General features: G+C 46.7%; 1 long non-coding RNA gene across 1 annotated transcript; it reads left to right on the forward strand.

Moving 5' to 3' along the window:
- Positions 1–11,415: 11,415 nt before the first annotated feature.
- Positions 11,416–21,759, forward strand: LOC143809750 (uncharacterized). The gene is made up of 4 exons (XR_013222436.1): positions 11,416–11,553; positions 13,712–13,809; positions 21,351–21,505; positions 21,591–21,759. It is a non-coding gene; the product is annotated as an uncharacterized LOC143809750 (long non-coding RNA).
- The last annotated feature ends 831 nt before the right edge of the window (positions 21,760–22,590 follow it).

Here is a 22,590-nt window from a genome sequence, read left to right on the forward strand (position 1 = left end):
GTCATTTCCTTGTCCAACCCTTTTCTTCTTCCATCCTCCATTTTGGGACTAAACACCCAAATGAGTGGACGTGTATTGAATGACAGCGCTCCGCAGAGTGCTGAGCGTAGGCCAGATCACAGCCCGCGGATCCAGCTCTATCCAGCTATTTAAGTACCACGTATTTAAGGCTATGTTCACATTTGCGTTGTGCGCCGCAGCGTCAGCGACGCAGCGCACAACGCAAACAAAAACGCAGCAAAACGCATGCACAACGCTGCGTTTTGCGACGCATGCGTCCTTTTTTTGGTTGATTTTGGACGCAGCAAAAATGCAACTTGCTGCGTCCTCTGCGCCCGGACGCGTGCGCCGCAGTGATGCATGCGTCGCAAAATGCAAGTGCAACGCATGTCCATGCGCCCCCATGTTAAATATAGGGGCGCATGACGCATGCGGCGACGCTGTGGCGCCCGACGCTGTGGCGCAGACCGCAAATGTGAACGTAGACTTAGTGCCACGTATCACATATTTCAGTGACACGTATTTAAGTGCAACGTATTTAAGTGCCACGTATCACGTATTTCAGTGCCACGTATTTAAGTGCCACGTATCACGTATTTAAGTGCCACGTATCACGTATTTAATTTAAGTGCCACGTATCACGTATTTCAGTGCCACGTATCACGTATTTAAGTGCCACGTATTTAAGTGCCACGTACCACGTATTTAGGTGCCACGTATCACGTATTTCAGTGCCACGTATTTCAGTGCCACGTATTTCAGTGCCACGTGTCACGTATTTCAGTGCCACGTGTCACGTATTTCAGTGCCACGTATCACGTATTTAAGTTCCACATATTTCAGTGCCACGTATCACGTATTTCAGTGCCATGTATCACGTATTTCAGTGCCACGTATTTCAGTGCCACGTATTTCAGTGCCACGTGTCACGTATTTCAGTGCCACGTATCACGTATTTCAGTGCCACGTATTTCAGTGCCACGTATTTAAGTGCCACGTATCACGTATTTAAGTGCCACGTATCACGTATTTCAGTGCCACGTATTTCAGTGCCACGTATTTCAGTGCCACGTATCACGTATTTAAGTGCCACGTATCACGTATTTAAGTGCCACGTATCACGTATTTAAGTGCCACGTATTTCAGTTGCATGTATTTTTGCTATTGTAAGGTGGCATTAATCCCGGTTAATAATGGAGAGGTGTCAATAAGACGCCTATCCATTATTAATGCTATTAAAATGATCAAAAAAATATAGGGGGACCCCCCCCAAAAAAAAAAAAAAATGACATACGGTCCCCCTATATTTTTAGGCCAGAAAGGCTAGGCAGACTGCTGCGGGCCAATATTTGTGGCCTGGGAAGGGGTTAAAATACCCATGGCTGTTCCCAGGCCATGAATATGAAGCCCACAGCTGTCTGCGTAGCCTTTCTGGCTTAGAAATAAAGGGAGAGCCCCCCCCAAAAAAAAGTGTTGGGGTCCCCCTATATTTTTAGGCCAGAAAGGCTACGCAGACAGCCGTGGGCTTATATTCATAGCCTAGGAAAGGGGCCATGGATATTTGGCCCCCCCCCCGGCTACAAATATAAGCCCGCAGCCGCCCCAGAAAAGGCGCATCAAAATGATGTGCCAATTCTGGCACTTAGCCCCTCTCTTCCCACTCCCTGTAGCGGTGGGATATGGGGTAATGAGGGGTTAATGCCACCTTGCTATTGTAAGGTGGCATTAAGCCCGGTTAATAATGGAGAGGCGTCAATAAGACGCCTATCCATTATTAATCCAATGAAAGGGTTAAAAAAAAACCACAAACACTAGAAAAAAAATATTTTAATGAAATAAAGACACCCACTTTTTGACCATATTTTATTATATGCTCAATCCGTCCTGAAGACCCTCGACCTGAAAAAGACGCAAAATAAAAAAACAAATTCATACTCCCTGGCCCTGTCCGCAGAAATCCATTGAGGGTCCCACGAAGATCTTCCATGGAGAACAGACACATCCAGAGATATGTCTGCTCTCCACGGCTGCAGCAACACACTGACAGGAGCCATAGTTCCTGTCGGTGTGTCACTGCGCATGCGCGAGCGAGTTTACCGGCGGTCATTGACCCCGGCACTCTCGCTTAACGGCAGTGCTGCGTGGGAAAGTTCAACGCAGCTGTACTGCCGTTAACCGAGACGCCGGAGCCATTGAACTCCGGAACAGTACGCGATACACTGCTAGGAGCTTCGCTCCTGACAGTGTATCGCCGGAGAGCAGCCGATCGGCGTGGGACACTCGTTTTATGGATTCTGCGGACAGGGAGTATGAATTTGATTTTTTATTTTGGGATTTTTTCTAGGGGATCGAGGGCTTCGCCTACCAGTGTGCTGTTGGTGAGTATATACTCTGTGTTATATGTTGTATGTACTGTGTGTCATGTATGTGTATTGTGTGTGTTTTGTGTAACTTTACAACTGTGCAAAGTCGCTGGACACAGGGACAACTCCCACATCCTAATACCGGATGGGAGTAGTAGTCCCATACGGCGACTTAGCACAGTGGTGGCACTAGCGTCGCATGGGGACACACACACACACACACACACACACACACACACACACATACACATAGACACACACACACACACACATAGACACACACACACACATACCAAATCTATCAAACAGCCGACATCGATACCCATGCGACGGTATGCCTCCGTCACTTCGGAACACACTCCGCCCACGCACTTCCGCCGATGCACTTCCGCCCGCTTCCCCGCACTTCCTGCTGCAGCGGTTTCTCCACCCATAACCGCAATAAAACCCGCATATATATTTTTGATCTGCGGGTTTTACTGCGGGTTTGACCTCACAATGGAGGTCTATGGGTGCAGAACCGCTGCAGTTCCGCACAAAGAAGTGACATGGTCCTTCTTTTTTACCGCAGCTATTCAGCGCGGCTTTTTTAGTGAATTTCTGCATCATGTGCACAGCGTTTCCTGTTTTCCATAGGGTTACATTGTACTGTACCCTGCATGGAAAACAGCTGCGGACCCGCAGCGGCAAAATCGCTGCGGTTCCGCGGTAAAAAACGCATTGTGTGAACATGGCCTTACAGTAAACAAACTAACAATGACAGACTGGTACAGAGGGAAGAGGACCCTGCCCTTGCGGGCTTACATTCTACAGGATTATGGGGAAGGAGACAGTAGGTCGAGGGTTGCAGTAGCTCTAATGGTGTTGAGGTGGCCGTGTTGTCATTAGAGGTTGTAAGCTTCTTTGAAGAGGTGGGTTTTCAGATTCCGTTTGAAGGATCCAAATGTGGTGGATAACCAAACATGTTGGGGCACAGAATTCCAGATGATGGGGGATATTCAGGTGAAGTCTTGGAGGTGATTGGGTGTGGAGTGAATAAGCATGGAGGAGAGGAGGAGGTCTTGGGAGGACCGGAGATTACGTGAGGGAAGATATTGTGAGATTAGTGTGGAAATATACGGAGGACAAAGATTATGGATGGCTTTGTAGGTCAGTGTTAGTAGTTTAAATTGGATACGCTGGGAAATTGGGAACCAGTGAAGGGATTTGCAAAGAGAGGAAACAGGAGTGTAGCGAGGAGAGAGATTAATTAGTCGGGCAGCAGAGTTAAGGATGGACTAGAGGGGTGCGAGAGTGTTAGAAGGTAGGCCACAAAGGAGGATGCTGCAGTAGTCGAGGCGGGAGATGATTAGGGCATGCACAAGCATTTTGGTAGAGTGAGGGTTGAGGAAAGGACGGATTCTGGAAATATTTTTGAGCTGGAGGCGACAGGAGGTGGCGAGAGCTTGGATGTGCGGTTTAAAGGACAGGGCAGTCAAGGGTTACTCCAAGGCAGCGGATTACGGGGACGGGGGAAAGTGTGAATTCATTTATTGTGATAGATAGATCAGGTAGAGAAGGTGTGCGAGATGGGGGAAAGGTAATTAGTTCGGTTTTGTCCACATTGAGTTTGAGGAAGCAAGAGGAGAAGAAGGAGGATATGGCTGATAGACACTCTGGGATTCTGGAGAGCAGAGAGGTGAAATCTTGGCCACAGAGGTAGATCTGATTGTCATCGTCATATAGATGGTACTGGGAGTCATAGGACTTTATGAGTTGTCCCATGCTAAGGGTATAGATTGAGAAGAGAAGAGGTCCTAGGACAGAGCCTGGAGGGACACCAACAGAGCGGGGGCGAGATGAAGAGGTAGTATGGGAGTAGGAAATGCTAAATGTGCGGTTGGTGTGGTATGAGGAAATCCAGGATAGGGCGAGGTCTTTGACACCAAAGGAAGAGAGAACCTGTAGTAGGAGGCAGTGGTCAACTGTGTCGAAGGCAGAGGACAGGTCTAGGAGGAGGAGTATAAAGAATTGTCTGTTTGGCTGTAAGTAAGTCGTTTGTAAGTTTGGTCAGGGCTCAGTGGAATGGACATGCTGCTCAAGTAGTTTGGAAGCAAATGGGAGCAATGATATGGGGCGATAGGTGGACATAGCGCTTGGGTCAAGGGATGGCTTTTTGAGGATAGGTATGATTGTGGCATGTTTTAAAGCAGAGGGGAAGGTACCAGAAGTTAGTGATAGATTGAAGCGATGGGTTAGGGATGGGATTAGTGTAGTGGTGAGGTTGGGGAAGAGGTGGGATGGGATGGGGTCAACTGCACAAGTGGTGAGGTGTGATTTGGAGAGAAGATGAGCAAGCTGTCCTTCAGTGATTTTGGACAGTGAAGTTATGGGGTTAAGGCATTGGTCTGGCATACAAAGGGGTTGTGGTGGTCGGACAACAAAGACTTGCCTTGTTTGGTCTATCTTATTATTGAAGTGCATGGCAAAGTCCTCAGCAGAGATTAAGGAAGTCGGAGGGGGCAGTGGTAGGTGGAGGAGGGAGTTAAAGGTGTTGAACAACTGTTTGGGTTTGTGGGATAAAGAGGATACCAGTGGTATGTGAAATAAGCCTGGTAAAGCGGCTTAATATACATTTTTTGCAAAAAACGTATTAACCAAATACCCTGTATTTTTCCATCCTTTTATTAGTGCAGCGCCCCAGAGTCCTGGTCGTTGCAGTAACGTCGCTCTGCCGCTAAGGGGGGTGATGTTGCATCTGATGGCACTAAAGGAGTTCACCTGATCAGGTAACACTCACACTACACTTCACACTCCGGCCACCAGGGGGAGTGGTTCTATCTAGTAGGCCACTCCTCACACTCTGGTAAAACTGGGGGTTGGACAGGAAGACAGGGAGAAGTAACTGGGAAGTGCTAGAGAGAGGACCTGTCAGGGATGGGATCCTGGCAGACTCCTAAGAGAACAACGCAACAAGTGAGCAAAAGGGAATACAGCAAGGAGACAATAGGACCAGAAGGAGTCGTGCTGAAAGATCGAGGCAACATCCTTCTGAGGCGCAAACAGTCGGTGGCCGGAACGCCGAGAAAAGTAAGAGACTTTAAGCAATACTTCAAACCACGGCAGGATAGCCAATTATAGGTTGGCTGTCTCACTTAAACACCTAAGCAGACAACGGAGGCAGCTGTGGGAGAGGGGCGACTCTAGAGTCCCGGAAGAACTCCAGGCCTACCCCGTCATACGGGTGCGTCCTACCATATCACCTGGGGGACGGAGAGAACGAACATCAGAGACAGACAGAATCAGTTGTGAGGACTATCCCGGGGTGCTCAGCAGGGAAGGACTACAACACATAGGCGCTAGCAGGTAGACGCTGATTCTCACCTATCAAGGGGAACTCCTAATGTGCCTTTGGACCGGCCGGTCTCAGACAGCCCGGTTAACAGAGCTCTGGATTGGCTAACTCGAAGCCTTCAGTAAAGAGGTAAAGAGACTGCAACCTGGTGTCCTCGTTATTTAACCTGCACCGCACCACCACCACCATCCACATCTATTGCTGTACGCCCCTCAGCAGGGTCACGGACCGGGTCTAGCCACCGTGACAATCCCAGAGCAGAGACTCAGAGGCCCGGTACCGGGTACCCCTCGGCCCTGCGGCAGTGGGGGCGCTGCATTAGCACTTGCTGTTTACTGATATTTTTTACAACAGAGTATTCTTTGGTTTTATTGTGCCGTTTTTTGTTTGCTTGTTTTTGTATTCCTGTTTAGCAGAGGTAAGTGCTGATTTGAATGCGAGTGTTGCTTGTTTGAGTGCAGTGAAATCATCTTGCAAATGTGTTTTCTTCCAACGTCGTTCTGCAATTCTGGATACTTGCCGCAGCTTTTTAGTGATGTTTAAATGAGGTAGGGAATCGACTAAAGATGACCCCTGTTCAGGGAGACCTGTCGAAGCATATCTTCAGAGAAAGTGTGCCGTAGAGTGGAGACTATGATTTTGGAAGATCCTGGAGTCAGTCAGTGTTACAGCTCATGAATTAGGCATTTCAGTTTGCAGCATCACTCATGATGTGAAAGTTCAGTTCCCGGAGGATGCTATGAATGTTGACACGTAAGCAAAAAATTATGCCATTGGAAATTTAACCAAGAGAAGAAATTTCTGCATCGGCAGTGTCATAGAGAAAAATTGTAAAATTCATATAAAGACATCACTGGAAAGGGGACATATCACCCTCAAATTGAATAAATGGGGTTAATTATAGCTGGGGAAGAGAGAAACGAACTGACTCTTCAAACTCCATTGAAGTAGTACCTCCTTCCATTAACAGGTAATTACAAAGGATCTGCTGAGAACCAAGTCTAGGATATGTATACTCAGAGGCAGAGACATACAGGGGCTTGCTCTGTTCAGCAGAGTTATCTCAGACACTCTAAAGCCAGTGCTCAGTGATGAATATTGGGGTTTGCATTGATCCAATATTTATGGGAGATATATTTTCGGAGTCATAGTAAAGGGACGAACATAATATATTCACTTACATCACTGTAAGACCGCCTGAATACCTGCAACGTAATATCAGACAAATGAATGATGCTATCCATACCATGTTTCATCTATATATAAAAAAAAGTCATGATAGGAAACATGACAATTATATCTCCCGCCTGGGACCTCCAGGGTCAAAGATATCCTGAAATTTGGGAATCTCATAATCTTCTAAAGACCTAGCACATCCAACGACCAGCTTCCCATATGCACTCAACAAGGGGAGTTATATGGGCATAAACTTGATCTAATAAAAATCAAAGTTTGAGTTTCTGTCATTCAGTTCAGGAAGACACAGCTTGCTGTGGTTCATTCTGTAGCACAATGGAGTGCTTCCCTCCGCTAAGCTCTGAGCCACGTCCGTGACACAGGTTTAGCACTTTTTATTTTATCTCTTTGTTTATATGTACAGTAATTGTATATAAGATATTGTTTTGTTCCTATCTTGTAACATCTGTGTATACTTTTTATAAACGTTGACTACTTTTCTGGATTAAAAATATAAAATTTAATAGCTCCGTTTCTCTTGCTCTGTAAACCGCACCCCTGAAGCCAAATGCTATTTGTAAAGGGCATCCAGTATGCACATTTGTATATGGTGAGAACAGATTAAGCCACTGTGCCAGAACCTTGCTTATCTCCTGTTGGAATAAAGGCTTGGGCATGTTGAAATCCAACATGCGCAGTTCTTTTTCTAAATCTTCCATTAGGGGAAAAGTCAAGACATCCTGACTTAATTGGGAAAAATCTGAGATTTCGGCCAATTTACATGACTTCCTGTGAAAATGATCCACATCTAGGAAAAGACAGTGACTAATGTGAGTGCATTCTGTCTATTACTGTAGAGGTGAAATCCTTTAGGGCCTCCACTTTATAAAATGTTGCACTCTATAGGTGTTTCTGAGCTATTGCACTGTCCTTGTGGAGGATTTCCACAAATGGGGGCCTCCATTAGACATCATTCAGATCCTCTGTACATGGCTGCAGGTTATGTTGGTGCTATATAAACAACTGCTGATATTTATCTAAGAAACGAAGACAACGGTATAGCAGATCTCCAAATATACATGGTGTCCCCCCCACCTCAAACACATTTTCCCTACATTTGATTGCTTTTTTGCCATTTTGAGATCTTGCCGTCGCATTCCTCTTAATTATTTTCGAGGCAGCTTGTTCCAACCTTATGGAATGGCTTTTGATTTCGGTGGGAATGTCACAGTCTGTTTGTGATATTCTCCACAGCCTGATATGTATTATTCATGTCATTTATCTTTACAAAATGACACGTACTAGCAGAGTGATGGCATGTAAGTGGGGGTGGAAATTTCTCCTTCTGCTAATAGAACAAAGATTTTAATGGAAAGATCTTAGTTTCTAGTCAACAAACAGTATTCTCTTCCCACGGGAGAAAGAAAAATAACACTTAAGAGTAATTTTAGAAAATTGTCATTTTGCGGAATCTTTGGGGAGTCAATATTTCTTTTGAAAGACATCGAGATGTGACAGAACGTGAAGTTTCCGGGCTCCAATGCAAACTCTCTACCTTCTCCCAGAGACTACCAAATATGCCCGTCTCCTATTATGGGACAGTAAGACCTTTTGAGTTCCCTTATGCTTCAGAAACAGGTACAAACAGAACCCCATCACTTCCAAACCATAAACGGATTGCCTGAGCCAAGTCACATGAATTCAAGGACCTGGTGATATTATGGTCAAGATCGCTGGGTGGCATAAGCTCTGTCCTGCCAGCTACTGTACAGTTTTCTGATATGCTTGGGACCTGTAATGCCATCCAGTCAGGCAGAATGGGTGTGTATGCAGTCAACTCTGCTTTTGGAAATGGAGCAGCACCACACCCTACTTAAACTCCACTCATATTGCTTGAAATTGCCTGCTATTGCTTGTTACATCTCTGGTGCAATTTGTTTGCTCTGTTCCTGACTTTGAAGTCAGCTGGTGTCCTTGACCACTTTTTGTTCTATAAACCCTCCTGATTCTGACCCTGGCTTGTCTGACTCCACTTTTGACTATCCTAACTTCCATTTTTATCTACAGTTTCTGTACCTGGTATTGTCCCTCCTGATGCTAATCCAGTTTTATTCGACCATCCTTGCCTATGGATTGCTCTTCCGGCCAGCAGCCACTCTGTTAAAGCAACCAAGGTGGCCCATTGTAAGTCTAGACCCCTGGATAGTGGTTAAAAGGTGAAGGCTGAGGTTCCTCTGGGGTCTCTGGAGTAGCTTGAGCCAAGATTGTTCAAGATGGCCTTTTTGGGCTGATGGCTTCTGAGAGTTTTTATAACTTAGGAATGAGATGTCTACAAATAAATTATTCATACCACGCTCCCCCTAAGACATTTTCTTTATCTAGTAATCATGATTTTTCTAAAAAATGCATATTTAATGGGAATCTATAAACATATTTAAAAACATAAGTCCCTCCACCAATCCCACTCAGGTACATTCTCGACCCGTCTGGAAATGCCTTTGACCTGCTAGAGACCAATCACCTTTGGATGGGCTTTAAGTTGTAAAGGGCTTCAACCTACTCGGATCAGTGATCACTCAAGATGAAGCCATGACATCGGAAGTCAATAGGAGAATAGATATGGGCAACTCAACAACGAAGTCAGTGGACAAGGTCTTCAAATCCAGGAACATTTCACTGGCGACAAAGACACAACTCGTACATAGTTCGGTCTTTTCTATGGTAACATGGATGGAAAAACTGGATGAAAAAGAAACAAGACAAAAGAAGAATTCGAAACTTGGTTTTGGAGAAGGATGTTATCAATACCAAGGATGGCAAGAAGAACAAACAAATCAATTTTGGAGCAATTCAAGCCAGACATGTCACTGGAAGCAAGGATCACCAAGCTACGACTTGTCTACTTTGGACACCTCATACGAAGAGAGCAATTGGAGCGCCCCCACTGCCGCAGGGCCGAGGGGTACCCGGTACCGGGCCTCTGAGTATCTGTTCTGGGGTTGTCACAGTGGCGTACACACCATGTATGCGACGGGTGCCGCCGCATCCGGGCCCCACGGCCGGGGGGGCCCGGTGCTGCCCGGCCCCATGGTGTGTACGCCACCTATTTTTTTTTTTGTGTTAATTTTTTTTTTGCTCGGACCAGTCGTCCCGGGGGGGGGGGGGGGGGCGCGCGAGAGCCGACAGGGCTTTGCTGTCGGGCCCTGTCGGAGATGAGCGTGTGGGGAAGCAGGAAGCTTCCCCACGGTGCTGCGCTGCAGTTGGAGGGGGAAGGTCACATAGGGGGCGCGGTGATCTCATTTCCGAGCGACCGGAAGTGACGTCACCGTGCACCCTTTGCGACCGACGGCTGCTCGCTCGCTCCTGTATATTGCTACAGGGCGGGCGCTCCGGGGCGTCACTGCTCCAGCACCTCCTCCTTGTGATGCCGTCCTCCTCCTTGCTGCGACCATACATCATCCACAGTCTCCCCAGCATCGCGCTCCTGCGCAGGCGCCAGGAAAGGTCAGAATAAAACATTACAGGAGCTCCACATGGTCACAGCTGATAGAAGACTGATAGAAGCCGCTGATGCTGTGGGCCCCGTGCGTGGGGCTGGGCTGTGGGCCCAGCCGCAGGGCATAGGCCCAGCCGCAGGGCATAGGCCCAGCCACAACCGAGGGGCCCACAGCAACAGGGCCCAGCCACACGCACGGGGCCCACAAGAACAGGGCCCAGATGCTGTGCACAGGCCCTGTTGCTGTGGGCCCCGTTATTATGGCTGGGCCGCACAAACGGGGCCCACAGCAAAAGGGCCCTGCCGTTGTGATCCGTCTGTGCTGCTGGGCCCCAGCCGCTGATGCTGTGGGCCCCGTGCGTGGGGCTGGGCTGTGGGCCCAGCCGCAGGGCATAGGCCCAGCCACAACCGAGGGGCCCACAACAACAGGGCCCAGCCACACGCACGGGGCCCACAAGAACAGGGCCCAGATGCTGTGCACAGGCCCTGTTGCTGTGGGCCCCGTTATTATGGCTGGGCCGCACAAACGGGGCCCACAGCAAAAGGGCCCTGCCGTTGTGATCCGTCTGTGCTGCTGGGCCCCAGCCGCTGATGCTGTGGGCCCCGTGCGTGGGGCTGGGCTGTGGGCCCAGCCGCAGGGCATAGGCCCAGCCACAACCGAGGGGCCCACAGCAACAGGGCCCAGCCACACGCACGGGGCCCACAAGAACAGGGCACAGATGCTGTACACATCATGCCTGCTACTGGTCCCCTGGCCCTGTTGCTGTGGGCCCCGTGCATGCGGCTGGGCCCCAGGCCCTGTTGCTGCGGGCTCCATTGTGGTGGCTGGGCCCTGTTGCTGTGGGCCCTGTACAAGCAGTTGGGCCCTGGTGTGGCTGGGCTCTGGGGCCCACAGCAACAGGCCTGTGGCCCATCTGCACATACGGGTCCCACAGAAACAAGGCCCAGTCGCAAGCACGGGGCCCAGGTCACAAACAGCAACAGGGCCTAGGTCACTGGCAGCCGCAGCACATGTGTGTGTGTTCTCAATAACAGTTTATTAAGCAGAAAATTTTCCTTTGTGTACAGGTCTGTCGCGGTAACTGATCATCCAGGAGGGGAGGGAGACAGTAGTGCTCGGAGCGACAGATGGAATATAGCAGCTATCAAAGTCACTCATCACCATTCAATTGTTGATTGACCAGGTAATATATTGTTGATTGAAGGGACATTGCGGCCCAAAAAAGAAATAAGCATACTTACCCTCAGTCTGGGGCAGCCCTTACAGCGCATGTCCCATCCTCCTCACTGCACCCGATGTTGATGATTGGCAGTCTGGTGGTGGGGGGAGGGGCTGCTCGCCAATAACACTTCCTGGTTGTCACTCCGGGTGACACGCCCGCCTCGATTCTTGGAGGCGGCATCTCAAGATGTTGCTTAACGTACCATCTCCATTGCCGAGAACAGAGACGGGCGTGTCACTCACTCCGGGTGACAACCAGGAAGTGCTGTTGGAGGGCAGCCCCTCCCCCCAGCTCTGGAGCACCATGCCCCCTCCCCAATCTCCTACCCCCCCCCCCCCAAACATGGAGTGTGGCCTGCTCCGTTGGTGCTGCATTCACAATGACACCACTTGGCCCTGCATGCAAACACGGAGATGGATGCACTTCATAGGTGGCAGGATCGGTGAGTATTTGGCCTCCCTTATATGCCAAACCCTACTGAGTACTGGGGTGATTGGGGAGGGGGTTCTGGAAGAGCTTGATTGATGGTTTAAGTTGCATGTATTCAAACACCATTTGGTTACAGATTTTTACACTAAGGGTTAGCCAAAAATGCATAATGTGCTGGAGGGCTCAGTAAGGGTCCTTTTGCACGGGCAGATAAATTGCCCAATATATGGGCGAGCAAACGAAAAGACCAATTGTCAAATGATAAAAACATTGCCATAACACATGCCAAGAAATTGCCCAAGTGACTGCTTGATCGTTCGGCCGCTGCTGATTTCTATGCACAAATGATAATTCGTATATATACACGCAGGCGATTAGCAGCTGTCAAACAACGATCTGGGGTCCGTGGCATATTGAGCAAATGACCAATTTAGGAGCAATTTCACATTCATCACTACAGCACATACACTTGTCGATTATCATTTGCATTAGCTCATTTGAGTGAGTTCTCGACCGAAAATCAGCTCGTGTAAAAGGGCCCTAAAAGTTTTCCCCCAGTGTTTACACAGGCTGCCCGTTGCCCTCTGTGTCATCTTCGAAGCAGACAGGACTCTGCTGAGCTACAGTGAAACTTAGGTCCCCTTTACACCAGACGAATGTGAAAAGATAATTGTCTGGGATTCAACATATCTGAGCGATTATCTGTTCGTGTAAATGAACAAACGATCGAACAAAAAATTGGTCGCTGGTCGGCGATCACCTCTGTCATGCAGAACCTTAAATCTCTGTTTGTCGTCCATCAATTGCCTTCAATCGTTTGTGTGTAAACACGCAAGCAATCACACACTCATAGGGCTCAATTCTGCATGACTCCTGCGCTGCAGGTAAAGTGAAAAAAACCACAAGTTTTTTTAATTTAATGTTTATTATATTTTTTTGTACGCTATACTTACCTTTTGGTGTCCTCTGCCGTCTCCCGAAGATCCGAAGAGGCAGCGGTGGCTCGGGAAATGCTCCCACCTCCTAGCCACTTCCTCTCCTCAGACTTCCTATGCAGACGTAAGAGGATTCCCATTGGCACGCGATTCAATCTTGACTCGCGCCCCGGTGCTTGCGCTCCCATCCTCTCAAAGTAGCATTTCCCGAGCCACCGCTGCCTGGTGCTATCGGCCGAGTAACTGCCCGAGCGAAACGGTTGCTCGGGCACTAACTTGGCCGATTTCTCAGCCAGTGTAAATGGCGATCAAACGAGCTTCCAGACAAATGGGCGGTTTTTTTTGATTGGCCAAACTATCGGCCCGTGTAATAGGGCCCTAACCCTCAATCTGTGACAAATCGATTCTGATTATATTTTTTGTGTAGGGCAGAGGTCCCCAACCACCAGTTCGTGGACCAAGGTAAGGCTCTATCTTACCTTGTCCTCACTTCAACAGCACATGTGCGGGCAGCGGCCTTATACCTGCTTCTTAGCGGGTCCACACTTCCGAAAGGAAAGGGGATTTGGGACCATTGTAATGTTGTGCAAACATAGGAATTTGTCTTCCGCCTTTAACCCATTCATGCAGCAAATCAACAGCAGTGACCAACACATCCCAGGCCATCTTCCCAGTCACTCTCTCACCCTGAGCAGTAGCCCCATAGCCAGTCTCACATACGCTGCAATTTATTTACCTATTTTTTTTACTTGCAGGCCACTGAATACTCCCAAAGCAACGAAGAGCCTGTCAGAGCCAATAAGAGGGCAGCTGAGATCGTTGGAGTCAAGAGAAGCTCTTGTGCATACTTTTGGTAAGCATGAATAAGACCTATATGAGAATAGTGCTGAGTGGAAGCATGTCCATTTTCTGCATACTCTGCACCTCCCCCCACATGACTATCAGATTGTTGTCAATTATGTAAAGTTATTTTTTTTGTTTTACAAATTTGTATATCATGGCATCCTATGGGCTTACCTTTGGGGAAAATTTGTATTCTGTATAGCCCATAGATTGGAATTACACAAATTTGTAAGAACAGCTTCACATACCTGAGAAGATGCTGAATTTGATGCTGCTGCAAGCTCTGAGCAGATGGCCCATCGTGGGTACCAGGAAATATGAATCTTTTGCACCTTTTTGGTGCAAAGTGCTATAGTGTACTGCTGGAGGGGGCACAGCACCCGGCTGCTTTAAAGGGAACCTGTCACCACGTTTTTGGAAGATGGGATAAAAATAGCGTTAAATAGGGGCAGAGGTGGGCGTTACATTAGTGTGTGTGTTATGCGTTTATTACCCACCTAAGTTGCCGAAATAACTTTGCAAAGTCTCCGTTTTCGCCTGTCAATCAGGCTGGTCAGGTCACATGGGCGTTGTCTTCCCCCAGATTTGGCGTAGTTTTCCGTTGGTGGCGTAGTGGTGTGCGCATGCCCAAAGTCCGGAATCCTCTTCCAGGGGATTTAAAATAGCGCGGTGTTCGTTATTGCATTGGTGATCGGTGGGCGCGGCCATCTTCCTTTGGCCGCGCGTGCGCAGAAGCGGCGCTCTGCTGGCCGCGGCTTCAGGAAAATGGCCGCGGGATGCCGCGCGTGCGCAGATGGATATCGCGGCGGCCATTTTCCTGAAGCCGCGGCCAGCAGAGCGCCGCTTCTGCGCACGCGCGGCCAAAGGAAGATGGCCGCGCCCACCGATCACCAATGCAATAACGAACACCGCGCTATTTTAAATCCCCTGGAAGAGGATTCCGGACTTTGGGCATGCGCACACCACTACGCCACCAACGGAAAACTACGCCAAATCTGGGTGAAGACAACGCCCATGTGACCTGACCAGCCTGATTGACAGGCGAAAACGGAGACTTTGCAAAGTTATTTCGGCAACTTAGGTGGGTAATAAACGCATAACACACACACTAATGTAACGCCCACCTCTGCCCCTATTTAACGCTATTTTTATCCCATCTTCCAAAAACGTGGTGACAGGTTCCCTTTAAAGGAATTGTCCAGGCTAAGTGTAAAAACCAGTGTTTGCTTATCTGCCATGCAGAGGACTCATCTTGGTATGTTGCTGAATAAAGCTGTTTGCGCAGAGATCTTATCAACTCCTCGGTTTTATGCTTTCATGACGATGGTTTTTAGCACTGAAAGGTGTACCTACATTCACCCCTCAAGCATCAGACTGTGTGTGACAGAGCGGAGATTGTGTGTACAGTGCAGCATTGGGTAGCCCTGATTTGATCTGTCTTTTCCCTCTTTGACATCCTCTAATTGCTAAATTAAAAAGAGGTTCCTGCATGAATAAAATCCAGGGGCTGTGCATTAGAAGAGGGGCTGGATCTCACCAGCCATAGCTTTATTCAGCAGCAAACCAAGATACACCCTCTGTACGACGATTAAGCCAACTATGATTTGTCTTTACACTTAGCCTGGACATTCCCCTTACAATGCCCTTTTGAAGAGCATGGCTTCTCTTCCTGGCTTAATGGTTACTGGCATTATTGTTAATGGTTACTGGCACCTGTGAGCTATGTGGATGTTGGAGCATGTTCTTGCTCCAGCAGTCACTTCCCGGTCTGTTGGGATGCTGTCGGATGGTGGCTGTCGCGCATGATGTCAGGTGTGGTGTGGCTGGCCAGCCAGCACAGCGGGACATCTCCTTATAAATAGGCAATAACCCTAGCAGCAATCTACCCTGTGGAATTGGTCTTGGAACTCGGTAATGTGTGGGTCTTGTGGGCTACCCCCTGCGTAGATTTTTTTTTTGTCTTTTGCTAGCACAATTTTTTTTACTCAGTCTGTATTTTGAGGTCTTGACTGCTTTATTATGCATTAAGAGGTACCCAAATGTGTGTTATATATATATATATATATATATATATATATATATATATATATATATATATATATATATATATATATTAGGACTTTCTGATCATCATTATCCAGTTGTGGTACAAATTTTGGGTAACTTTGGGCCCCGAGAGCTAGGAACGCCTCTGTTTTTGGTCTTTTTCCTTAGTTTCTATATTTCGCTAGGTGAGGCACAGAATACTCTTAATTATGTAAAGTTGTTTTATTTTCATTTATAATTATTCTATGGGCTATTCGAAAAAGTTTTGCTGCAGAGCCTCAGCAGGCTTTTCTCTAGATAGCTCAAAGACTGCTTGTTTGTCAGAATTTGTGAAAAGAAACGTATATAATTCAGAACATTCTGTCTCTTACCTGTATAACTACACTATCATAGGTGCAGGAGATTCTCTGGAAAAATGTTATTTTCTCCATGCTTACCAAGCAGCAGGCTGTTTGCTCTGCGCTGGCTCACTGGTAAACGCATCCAAAATATTGGATGACCCCCAATGATTGAATGTGTGTTTCCGATACAATTTCCTCCTCCGTGCTATAGTGCATATGTGTATATATATATTTTAAACATTAGCATAATGCACTGTGCCATATTGATTATATGTGTTATACACCACTATGTATATCTGTAAATTTGGGATATTGAGTTGTTGCCTCCTTTGTGATATAATTTTTTGGTTTACCCAGTCATGTACCCCCCATGCCTACAGATCTATCTTTCTGTTAAAGCGGAACAACCACTACTTTTTGGGGTGGGTGAAGCCCTCCCACCAGGCTGCCACCCACCCCCGGGACATCCACTTTTGTGACGCCCCACATTGCAAAAACCCCGGAGTCCCTGGGTACTGACCTGCATCCGGCAGCCTCCTGCCCCTGTGCAGCTTCATGCCCGAGCTTCCTGTAAGCTCGGGCAGCTTCGGAACGGGGGTTATGCCGAGCGCGGCATCCCCTGCGTGTATGTCCATAGGAATCTAAATCTATATGCACTTATGTGTATAGGGATGCGAGGGATGCCGTGCTCGGCGTAACCTCCGTCCCGAAGCTGCCAGAGCTTACAGGAAGCTCGAGTCTGAAGTGGTGTAGTGGGGTCACAGGCGCAGGAGGCCGGCGAATGCAGGCGAGTACCCGGAGACCCCGGGTTTTTGTGTTGCGGGACATCCCAAAAGCAGATGTCCCGGGGGTGCGTGACAGCACGGTGGGAGTGCTCCACCCACCCCCAAAAATGGAGCTTGTTCCACTTTAAATGTAGAATTGTTGGGATATTTTCCAGCATGGGGTCTTATGCTGATCTCGGTAGCAGGAGGCTTCCATATGTAAATGCTTTCTCACACATCTGTTCAGAACAATGGATCTGAACAATGGAGAGTCATTAGTGTCATAAGCCCATTGTTAGCTTGGTATTCACTATCTTTGGTGCATCACAAAGTGTTGATGCAATGAGATACAAGTTTCATTCTGAACTCTTGCTACATCTGTATGTCATTTATCTGCCTAGCTTTGAGGAGGGTGTCCTGGGGCATTCCTAGGCTTCACGGTAGCTATTTCCTATCTGTGGAGGTGGTGTATGGCTCAGCAAATATGAGAATGGAGGAGCCACAACAATGTGCAACGAGGGGCATTGGATCAAGCGATGCAACTCTGTTCCCCATAGTACTGCTTGCACTTCGCCTTTATGGAGGAGCATGTGAGCAGCGCCGCGCAATGAATTGCGACAGGGCAGAGCCTGACACAGGATTTTAATTGACTGCCTCCTGGCAGCTCGGAGAGTGGTGATCCCGGCGATATGGGTAACAGTGCTTCCCAGCCAGCGAGTGGTGCAGGGCAGTATAAAAAAAAGATGTTCAGCTAGGGGTCCTGAATCTACCATCAGACCTAGACCATTCAGTGTATTTATGTTATGCCAGGGAGGAAACGTGAGCAATGCTTTTGCAGTTCAGTAGTGGTTATACTAAGTTGTTCTGCAGCTAGAAGGTCACACTGAGTTACACGGAACTAGAGGTAGTCTGCAAGAACCCCTTGATGGGAGATGTGATGTATTTCCAGGAGACATAGCAATTGATGCCCTACAGTCAGACAGACCAGATCAGGTGTTTAATCTAAAGTTAAGGTTTTACTGAATTTAGCTCTTCAGTTCAAGTGGTTTCCAGGTTATGAAGCTCTGCTGTGGAGGGGGATATAAGGTTGAATGTGCTTTGTTTCTACAGGAAAAAGCTTTACCATTATGTCAAGCTACAAGCATCTGAGCGGTGCTCAGAAGCGTAAAAAAAAGAGAGAGGAAAGCCAGAAACATGCCAAAATGCCCAAAATCAGTAGTTTCTTCAATGCCCCTTCTTCTGCAGAGAGCTCTGTTACTATTTCACATACAGAAGATTTAGAAGCAAGGGCTGAAAGTCTTTGCTCCTCAGAGAATTCAATACAGGAACTGGCGCAATCCAGAGATCATCCTGCAGCAAGTACAGTTGAGCAAATGGCACGTGTTACTGAAGCTAGCACGGAAGATATTTGTGAAAAACAGGCAGACCAGCCAGGCACTTCTGGATTGGCTAGCGAAGAATTCGTTATGCCATTTGATAGCAGTACGAGTCCTATCAACCTTGCTTGTGAAAAATACATAACAGACAGAGCAAATTTCCCAGTTACTATAACAGACTCGTCTGTTAAGATGTTTATAATTACGCATGGCCCTTGCAGACCACCAGGACCATTTCCTAGAGATAATGACGACAATAAAAGATGCTTTTCTGCGAAGTATTATGAGAAAATAACGAAAACAGGTCAAAAATTTCCAGTTTCTTGGCTTTGTTACTCGCCAAAATTAAATGCAGCATACTGTGAGCCATGCTGGCTGTTTGGTGATCGAAGAAAATTAGGATTTTCCCCAGCTTGGGCCAGAGGACTTAAAAACTGGAGAGGCTTATCGCACAAAATACAACGCCATGAATGTTCACAATCTCATCTAGAAGCTTGTGTAGTTTATGATCAGTGGCGAAGAAAGGGATCAATTGACCTGCAAACTGAAAATCAGTTAAGAAAACAACATAATTTCTGGAGGCAAATTTTAAAAAGAATAGTGAATGTTACCCTAACAATGGCCATGGCTAACATGCCATTTCGGGGTCACAGAGAAAAAATTGGCAAAATCAATAGTGGTAATTTCCTGGCAATTATAGAGTTACTAGCACTCTATGATCCCCTGCTTAAGGAACTGCTGGAACTGCCAGAGGGCACAGCAAAATACCTTAGTCCCAGAATTCAAAACGAATTAATAGAAATTTTGTCAACCAAAGTAAAATCTGAGATTTTATCTCAAGTGAATGAAGCTCACTTCTATTCGCTGATCATGGATACAACGCAAGATGTATCAAAAACTGATCAGATGAGCCAAGTAATTAGATACGTGTCTGTTGAAAGGAATGCAAATATGAGAGCCACGAAAGTTCGCATCCATGAAGCCTTTCTTGGATTTCAAGCCATTCATGACCAGCGTGCTGCTGGTATAGAGAAAGAGATCCTGGAATGCATTGACAGCAATGGCCTTTCCATTCATAAGTGCCGTGGTCAGGGCTATGATGGAGCTGCCACAATGAGTGGCATCTATTCTGGTGTGCAGGCCCGAATTTTAGAAAAAGAACACAATGCTATGTATGTTCACTGTGCAGCACATAATTTGAATCTTGTTCTTCAAGATGCTGTTTCAGAAATTACAGAAATTTCAAACTTTTCTGATATATTGCAACATGTCTATACATTTTTTGGGGAAAGCATACGACGTTGGGAGCTTTTGTCATCATTTACAAGCAGTTCATCGGTCACACTAAAAAAATTATGTCCCACACGCTGGTCTTCCCGTCATGAGTCGCTGCTTGCCCTAAGATTTCGTTTTTCTGATGTAATGATGGCATTGTCAAAAATCATCCTTATTTCATCCAAAAAAACTGAAATAAATGAGGCAATGGCTCTTAAAAAGAAAATGGATTCATTTCAGTTTGTTTTTTTGGTTGTCCTTCAGACAAAAGTATTACAGACTGTTAATGCACTGTCAACCATGCTGCAGGCAGAAAGCATGGATTTATCTAAGGCAACTAATTTAATAAAGAATGCAGCTGAAGAACTTTCACAATTCAGAAATCATTTTGATGAAGCGAAAGAGAGCGCTATCTTGTTGGCACGCAGCTGGGGCATCTCCCCAGCTTTTGAAAGTAAGCGATTATCAAAAGTTAAAAAGCATTTTGATGAACTGAGTACGGATGAGAGATTGCACATTCCGGAGGACCGATTTAAAGTCACCGTGTTCTATGAGTATTTAGACATCATTGTAGGTCAGCTGTCAAACCGATTTAATGGAATGAATCGGGTTGTGCAGTATTTTAGGATACTTCAGCCTGCAGATCTGGCATCTTCCTCAGATGAGGAATTATATGAGGCTGCATTACAGCTGCAGAAAAAGTACAACCAAGATCTTTCACCAGCATTTCCAGCCCAGCTTCTGAGTTTTAGATGTGCTCTAAAGAATGACATTCAAAAATTGACATCTGTCAAGGACCTTGCACATTTACTGTTAGTCGAAAATAGCCTGCTATCGTCAAATCTACCGGATGTGTGCATAGTCTTACTTTTATTCCTAACCTTGCCAGTAACGGTAGCATCAGCAGAAAGATCCTTCTCAAAATTAAAACAAATTAAAAACTATCTAAGAAGTACAATGTCTGAACACAGACTCTCTGGTCTTGCCATTCTAAGCATTGAAAATGCAAGAGCCAACCAACTTGACATAGATGGCATTGTTGACCAATTTGCTGAAGCAAAAGCACGTAGGCGCCAGTTCTAACCTTCCTAACGTTTGTTATACTCCGTGAGTATGCAAGTTGAAGTTGAAGTTTTATTTTTTTTTTATAGAGATGGGTGGATTTTCCATACTTATTTCCAGATTCCCCTGGAATGTAATTTTTTTCGTAAATGCCAGTTTTGTTAATGTTTTAATCTAGGATTTTAATTGGCTATCAAAACACCTCTTTTTACAATGAGACTTAATCTTCTCTTAAAAAAAAAATTCACCCATCTCTATTTCAGAGTTCTGGTTTCAAAGTTCCATTTGTTGCATCTGCATGAATGCATCAGTTCTTTATGTTGTTTAAAAACGTTTTCTAAGCCTTTTGCAGACCTGTATACAGCTGTATCATACACCATTCACATGTCTTTGCAGGTGTTGTAAGGGGTTAGAAGCTACTTTGCCCTGTCCATATTTTGCAGAGGGCAAGTGGCAACTATTTCCTTTACAGTAGTTAACTGACAATTTTATTGGCCATTTTAATACTGAAAATATATCTACGCGTCAGTCACTAAAATGTATTTTGCTATATCTGTTTAAATATATACCATTATGGTATATTCTAGTTTAAAAAACAAGCACGTTATGGTGAATGGCAGCTGTATGCACACATGGTAAAAGGCATTCAAAGTCTCACTCAACTAATTTGTGTTATTTACATTATAGGTTGCCACATCTCAATATTTGCGGAATGTTTGGCCACAGTTTTGGTTTTGAGTTCAAGTTTCAGAAGTTTAGAATGTTTCCAAGTTTTTCTGTTATTTTCAAGTTTGGGAGTTTTTGCTGGGAACACCACCATTCTCTGTTGTTCAAAGTTCCAGGTAATGTTTATCATACTAAAGTGAATAAATGTTTAGGATCACACTGTATTGGGGATGGCAAATAATAATAGTTTCACTTTTTTAGGTTGAATTCATTTTATCTATTACTGCAATGCAATGCTGCTTTCTCCTGCAATGCTGCTTTCTGGTAAGTCTATTTTTTATTGCCTTCGCCATATAAATTAGTAATTGGGGGGTGTGGCTGTGGAGAGGGTGTGGCTGTGGAGGGGGTGTGGCTGTGGAGGGGGCGTGGCTTAACATGCAAATTTTTGGCGCGCTACGCGCGCCACCTATTCCCCTCCCTTCTTCGAGGGGGGGGGGGGGCCCTTTGCTCAATTTTGCTATGGGGCCCTGTGAAATCTATGTACGCCCCTGGGTTGTCACGGTGGCTAGACCCAGTCCGTGACCCTGCTGAGGGGCGTCCAATGAAAGGTGTGGATGGTGATGATGTTGTGGTGGTGTGGTGCAGGTCGCAGTAAATAACGAGGACACCAGGTTGCAGTCTCTTTACCTCTTTACTGAAGGCTTCAGGATCCTCAGTCCGGAATACGGTTAACCGGGCTGCGCAAGTCCGGCCGGTCCGATGGCACCTCCAGGGTTCCCTTTGCAGGTGGAAATCTGTGCCTACCTTCTAGCGCTTGTGTGTTGTGGTTCTCCCCTGCTGTGCTTATGGGATAGTCCCCACAACTGTTGTGTCTGTTTCTGAAGTTCCCTCACAACTCGATTATGATGTTCTGCTTTGTCCCCAAGATGATATGGCTAGGACGCACCCGTATGACGGGTAGGCTCGGAGGTCTTCCGGGACCCTAGAGTCGCCCCTCTCCAAATGTTGCCCCCTATGTCTTCTTAGGTGATTTGAGTGAGACAGCCTGCCTATAACTGACTGTCCTGCCGTAGGTTTGAAGTAAGGCCTGGAGCTTAATACTTCCTCGGCGTTCCGGCGTTAACCCCTTTGGATATTGCCCGCCGCCTGGTACCGCGTAAGGGGGTTTGTTGTCCCATCCGGGGGTCTGCGTACCTACTGTCTTCAATTCTGGGGCAGCAGGGGCACCGACCACCTGAGGAGGCGCCTCCTTGGCCACGAC

The sequence above is a fragment of the Ranitomeya variabilis genome, chromosome 2 (genome assembly GCF_051348905.1).
Source record: "Ranitomeya variabilis isolate aRanVar5 chromosome 2, aRanVar5.hap1, whole genome shotgun sequence".
In the NCBI taxonomy this organism is placed as follows: Eukaryota; Metazoa; Chordata; class Amphibia; order Anura; family Dendrobatidae; genus Ranitomeya; species Ranitomeya variabilis.